A 7,178-nucleotide genomic window follows, 5' to 3' on the forward strand; every position below is an offset into this window, starting at 1 on the left:
GGACCGAGGCCATTAATCCAATAGGGGTTGGGTCAAGTGTTGTATTTCAAGGCTAGGGCCCATGGCCAAACGGGCCTAGGGCCCCATCCTTTACTTTACCACGAGGCTGGAGTTCAAGGTCCAATGGGCCCAGGGCATTGCCTCGTACAATGTCATGTACATTACCACAAGTCTGGGGTCCAGGGCCTTGCCCTCGTACAATTATAATAGTCGATAGATATACAGATGAGGGTCTCCCAAATCAATAAATATATAAAGGCATATATGTAACGTAATGTTTCTAAGCAATACTACCAAGAAACCATAATAAGCTATACCAAAGGCCTTTGTCAATGGCTCTCAACGTCCTTGCTTCACTCCCTATTTACAATTTCCCATCTAAAGGTCCCATCCATCTCAAATCACTTGTAACAATAAGCAGAAGTGGCATTGTTCCTGGTCCTATATAATGCATGGCGGACAGCAAAATTTCTAAGAGCACAGATATTGTTCGGAGATCTGCAAATTACCAAGCTCCTATTTGGAACTATGATTACATCCAGTCACTAAGAAGCGAATACGTGGTACATAATTAATATATAATATTGTTTTCATGGTTAGATTTACTAGTACTTTTCAATTATTGCCCGAAACTGATCATTGGGGTCATGTTAATGATAAAATTGTGATGTAGGGTGAAGTGTACATAGGGAAAATTAACAAGTTGAAGGGACAAGTGAGGATGATGCTTCAAAAAGTGGTGGATCTTTTAGAGCAACTGGAGCTGATAGATATCTTGCAAAAACTAGGATTGTCTTATCACTTTGAGTGTGAAGTGAAGAGCAATTGGAGCTGATAGGTCTATACGACAATGATCATGATGATGAGTGGAAGGAGGAGAATTTATATGCCACGACTCTTAAATTTTTTTTTTTGAGAGATAATTACAATATACTGTTAATTCCGCAATTCGAACTTTTTTCCTCATAGACCCCCAAGTACTTTATGCGTGAGGAGGTGCCAAATTAGCTACAAGGCCTTTAGACAACATGGATATAGGGTGTCCGAAGGTATTAAAAAGATATTTGATTTCACGGATGGATATTTATTACTGACCAATGTTTTTAAACTACAGGGCACTTTTGCCTCCTTATTTTTTGGATTGTTTTCACTCTTTAACATTTTAAGTTTCAAAATTTTCATTTTTTGTTTTTTTGTTTTTTTTTTTTGTTTTTATATTTTATTTTGTTTTCATATTGGTCATATCCATTTTATATTAGTAATATAATTGTCATTCTGTTAAGTTGTAATACTTCAAATTGTGCAAATATAGTTGGAATGGATTGTTTGAGTGTAAGTTGTGTGGGCGTGTACTGATTCCCATATCAGGTGTTTATTATGTGGATCTTGTATATATAACTAATTATGAGGAGTTTCAATTGCAACTTGACTAGTCATTTTAGAGTGTAATTAAGTACAGATGTAGCTAAACATTTAATCATGTCACGACATAACAGTATTAGAGTCGACTCCCACAACTTATATATATATATATATATATATATATATATATGTATGTATGTATGTATGTATGTATGTTGGCCATGGACTCTAATGGTTTGAGATGATCAATATAAAAATAAAAGCAAACACGAAAGGTAAAAGCCAAAAGTGTATTTTAGTCATGTTTTTAATAGATACCCCAAAAGTGCAAAAACTAAGGTAAATTTAATAATTATTTATTAGGGAAAATAAAATGACAACCTAGTCCTAAATTTTTTGGGGTCAACTATAAATCTTTAACAAATCAATTAAGGTCAACCACATATACTCTTTTTTGTCTATTTATTCTATATGAAGTTATAGTCTCTGTTACTTTCTTAATTGATAATTTTTTTTTAATTTCTACTAATGACAAAAAGTGCACAAAAAACAAGAAAAATAGATACAACTTACTTTAATTTGGTTTTGTGCATCAATGAATTTTAGATAACTATACTTTCATATATATATATATATATATATATATATAAAGAGTCCATTACACATCATAACTATAACTATAATTATAATTTTATATATATTTATATATTCAATATTTGATTTGGTAACATGCTTCTTGAGCCCTTAGAATACCCATTATAACTATTGGGTTGTTGAGTGCAGAAGTTTTTGATAGTTTCATGGAGGGAGTTTCAAGGGATATCTTTGTGATGATACCAAGGGAATTCTATCCTTCTATGAAGCCTCATCCCTTTGGTTAGAAGGTGAAAAATATCTTAGAGGAAGCAAGAGAATTCTCAAAGAAACATCTCCAAGAATTTATCAACCAGAATAAAGATCAAAATCTTTCTATCATAGTGAGCCATGCATTGGAGCTTCCACTACACTGGAGGATATCAAGGGTGGAAGCGAGATGGTTCATTGACGTATATAGGAGCAGAGAAGACATGAATTCTGTTAAGACATATGTGGAACTTGTTAAAAACATATGTCGTATAGAATTGGCTAATCCTTTGACAAAACGCATTTTACTTGTAATTGGGTAGATCTAGGATATGTTTAATACTTCAAGAAACAAGAGTTCAAGTCCAAGTATAAAAGCCATGCAAATCTGTCCAAGAATCAAGTGAAGAAGTGTTGTTCATTAAAGTTTGACAGACATCTTGATAGATGTATCTATCGAGATTTAATATGTGATTCTTGACAGCTTTCGATAGAAGCTGCATCTATCGAGAATTACGAAATTCAGATTTCCAGATTTGTTTTTCACGCATATCTAAGCTTTTTGGATAGGGGTTCTTTTTTCACAACCCTAGACATATATAAGGATTATTTTAAGGGCCGTCTAAGGTGATGCAACTTGATGCAAAGGTTATTGCAATTGTTGTTGCACTCACATTATGATAGGAGACAAAAATTACCCTAGTTCATCTTTCTCTTGAAGAAGCTGGTGCGTCTTTGCGCCAAGGATTTTGTAACCAAGGAGCTTCTTAGTCTTCATTGTGTGGATATATTGAAGAACTTTGCAACCAACATCTTTCTCAAGTTAGTGTGTTAGTCACGTATTGGGATCCGTGCATTGATTGGTTAGTCATGTACTTGGAGTTGTGCATTGAAAGAAGACATTGTCAGTACATTGCAAATCCAATTGTGTATTGGGGTAAGGGTTCAACTATAGATTAGTATTAAGTACTGGTATTCCTTTTACTTGTAACCGCTTGTTTTGATAATAGTGGATTTTCAAGAGTGGTGACCTTAAATTCACCCGATGGAGTTTTGCCTCGGTGATTTTCCCCATTCGTAAACAATCATCTATGTCAAATTTATTTTCCGTTGCATTTAACTTAGTTGGAGATTTGTTTGTGCTATCATGCTTATTGCATGTAATTGAATCTAATTAATTCACTTGGCTAATTAATTGATTAATTTACCAAAAGGGTCAATACATTCTTGGCCTATCAAACTCTATCTTGCTTGAGCTTGCAAAATTGGATTTCAAAATGGTGCAAGCAACCCACTAAGAAGATATCAAACTAGTGTCAAGGTCAAAATCTTATTAATTCTCATTCTATAAATTGAGCTACATTTGAGATTTGATACATAATTCCTGGTTTGTAACATATTTATTGACGACCCTTGGAACTTCCAAGTTAGAAGGACGACTATATAGAAATTGAAGCATACACTAATAAATACTAAAATTAAAATCAAATCTCATGGCAACATGAACAAATAATTAAATCAGTTATGGCCTAAATTTTAAACTTAAAGCTAGTGTTTAACTTTACTAATTTGAAAGGTAAGAAAATGCATTGATATAAAAATAAAATTTTCATTCTCTGGTTTGGTTCAAATAAAGGTGGTGGAGGAGCATTGGCCTTGCAGAAAAGTTGAGCTTTGTGAGAAATAGGCTAACAGAGAATTTCTTCTGGGCAGTGGGGTGTACATTTCATGAAGAATCTCAACAAAGGTCAATCTACTAATTACGGTAATAGATGATATCTATGATGTGTATGGCACTTTGGATGAACTTGAACTCATCTCGAATGCTGTTGAGAGGTTAGTTTTAATGGTAATATGCCTTAAATGCTATGACATAATGACTTAAGTGCACTCTTTGTGATTTCAGTTGATATCAATGGAATGGATGGGCTCCCAGATTACATGAAGCTATGTTTCCTTGCTCTACACAATTCAGTTAATGAAATGGCTTTTGATACACTTAAGGAACAAGGATTCCACATCATTCAACATTTTAAAAAAGCAGTATGACATTGACTTATAAACTCATCTATATTTATCCTTTAATATTTTCTTATTGAACACATGATTTACTACCTCTAATTCATTGTTCCATTATAATTTTTTTCAGTGGGTGGATATATGTAGAGCTTATTTGTTAGAAGCAAAGTGGTACTATGCTAAATATACCTTCAAGAGTACCTTGAGAATGCATATTTTTCAGTAGCAGCACCAATTATACTATTGAATGCTTATTTTTCAGTCATAGATCCAATAACAAAGGAAGCCTTAAATTTCTTGGAAGAATGCCCCAACATAGTCCGTTACTCATCAATAATTGTACGACTTGCAAGCAAGGAAGTCAATTCCATACCGTACCAGCCGGTAATCCGATACAGATAACCCCCTTGTTTCATATCAGAAAAAATACTAGCCATACCAGTCGCGTACTGGCTGTACTGGCAAAATCTTGCTGTTTCAGCCAGTAAATGGATACTGGGTCGAAACACGAAAAGTCTCATTTGTAAGGAAAGAAATCAGAGAAGAAGGAGAAAAGGAAGAAGACGATGACGAAGCAGGGGTGGCGTCGTGAAGCAATTGCTTCTTCTTCTCTGTTGGTCTGTCCGTCTCCCTCTTTTTTTTTTTTTTTTTTTTTTTTTTTTTTTGTTGAACCTTTTTTCTTCTTCTTCTCTATCAGTTCGTCTCCCTCTCCTTTTTTTTCTTCTTCTTCTTCTTCTTGTTGGTCTGTCCGTCTCCCTCTCTTTTTTTTTTTTGCTGAACTTTGTTATGTATGGTCTGGTTTCGCAGTTTCTCTTTCTTTGTTTTGTATTTGTTTTTGAAGTTTCCTAAGCTCTCCATGTGACTTAGTACACTGACACTAGCTGCCAAGCATTGGAAATATTGAAAGCTTCTCATTTTTGAATAAAAGACGAGCTCTCCATCACTTCTTTTCAGCTTTGGCCTTTGAGCCCAAATGATGTGACATACTGTACGTGTATTGCCATATTGCCACGGTATTGCAACAAATTTATATTTAGAACAATGCTAATATTACAACGTTTTAAACAATTTTTGTCATAATTTGTCATGTGAGGAGTTGTGATTGATGAAAATGTGAACCCACATACACTCACAATTTTTTTCACCCCTCACAACTTATCATATAAGGAGTTGTGGTAAAAGTTAATCACTCCAGAAAAAAATATAAAAAGTTGCCAATGTGATATATTGAGTTATTATAAATATAACTTTGTATATTGTATAAAATAGTAAAAAATAGCGGTAAATCCTAAACGGTACACTGGTATTGACCGGTATCCGAAATATATCGTACCGCTAGCCAAAGTGGTACAGCCTCCGGTACAGTATTGACTTCCTTGCTTGCAAGAATGCCCCAACATAGTTCGTTACTCATCAATAATTGTACGACTTGCAGATGATCTTGGAACATCTACGGTATGTAGAACATACTATCCTAAGATTTTCATCAACCAAAATTTCATATAGTCATTAAACCCTTAAAATCTTTTTTTGTTTTTTTTTTTTGTTTTTTGGGTGAATCAAGATGAGTTAGAAAGAGGTGATGTCCCTAAATCAATCCAGTGTTACATGAATGAAACTGGTGCCAGTGAAGAAGATGCCTGTGAATACATTAGGTATTTGATTAGTGAAACGTGGAAGAAGATGAATGAAGAACGAGATGCAACTTCTCCCTTGTCTGAAACATTTATTGAAATTATATTCAACCTTAGAAGGATGGCTCAGTGCATGTACCAGTATGGAGATGGACATGGAGCTGGAAACCATGGAACTAAGGGTCGTTTATCATCATTATTTGTTCAGCCCATTCCAATATATAAAGATTGATATGATGAATTATTGACATATAAGGATGCAGATTTGAACTTTTAACTCATCAATTGTATTACATATTATTATTGAGATTTGTGAGTTAGTTTGTTTCTGTGGGAGTTTTGCTATGTTTGTGAGTTTTGGGAATGTTGTTTGTGTGAGATGTGAGAATTCGTGAGTTCCTTTAGTTTGTCAAGTCTGATTGAGTGTGGTTGTAATCCATGTGGACCATGTCATTGATTGTGAACTTTGGTTGGCGTTATACATGGATGTAGGCTTGGATTTGACCAAACCACGTTAAATATTTTTCTTTTGTTTGACTGCTTTATTTTCTTACTAATCGTTAATTCATGTGATGTACTAAAAACTTATAAAAATAAAATCTTAAAAATTATAGTGCTAATTTTTCACCGATCACACTTTACCATAATATAACTGTTGAAAAAGTTGTGAAAATTGTTTGACTAAACTTTTTTCTATGGGTCAGCCAGCCAGTCAGGTACAAAATGATAAGAGAAATTTATTTTTTATTAAAAAAAAAGTTTGAATCTTGAAATGAAGCTCACATTGGTGGGTTGTCAGTAACATTAATGATTACATCATTACACAAAAAACTAAAAAGCAAGATTGAAAAGAAGCGAAAAGACACATTGAAAAATAAGCAGAAGAAAAAACATTTTTTATAATCTATGGGACTGAAGAAGAATGAAGAAGAAGGTGGAGGAGGAATGTGGTGGTGGCATGGCGACAACTACAACAGAAACATGTTGATGATGATAGTAATGCAAGCAAGACCTAGTCAGTACTTACTAAGTTGCAAAGAATGGAGAGAGGTATTATTAGATCTGAAAACTTTTTTTTTTCTTCCTGTTTATGTCTAGTATGAATTTCACCCATTTGATCAAATCATTTAACGTAGATGAAAGCTCAAAAATGTGTTGAAAACACAAGAGCTTGTTTAGACCCCCAATTTTAAAGTTACGGCTTGGTTGAATTTACACTAACTTAATACTAAGTGCGGAATAGTGTAAACACAAGCATACAAACAAGAGGGCTACTTTAATCCATATTTAAAGCAACACAGCAGTAAAATGAAATGAACA

General features: G+C 33.9%; 1 pseudogene; it reads left to right on the plus strand.

Moving 5' to 3' along the window:
* Nucleotides 1-332: 332 nt before the first annotated feature.
* On the plus strand, nt 333-6,090 carry LOC115959288 (annotated as a pseudogene).
* Nucleotides 6,091-7,178: the final 1,088 nt, after the last annotated feature.

This window comes from Quercus lobata, chromosome 9 (assembly GCF_001633185.2).
Source record: "Quercus lobata isolate SW786 chromosome 9, ValleyOak3.0 Primary Assembly, whole genome shotgun sequence".
In the NCBI taxonomy this organism is placed as follows: domain Eukaryota; kingdom Viridiplantae; phylum Streptophyta; class Magnoliopsida; order Fagales; family Fagaceae; genus Quercus; species Quercus lobata.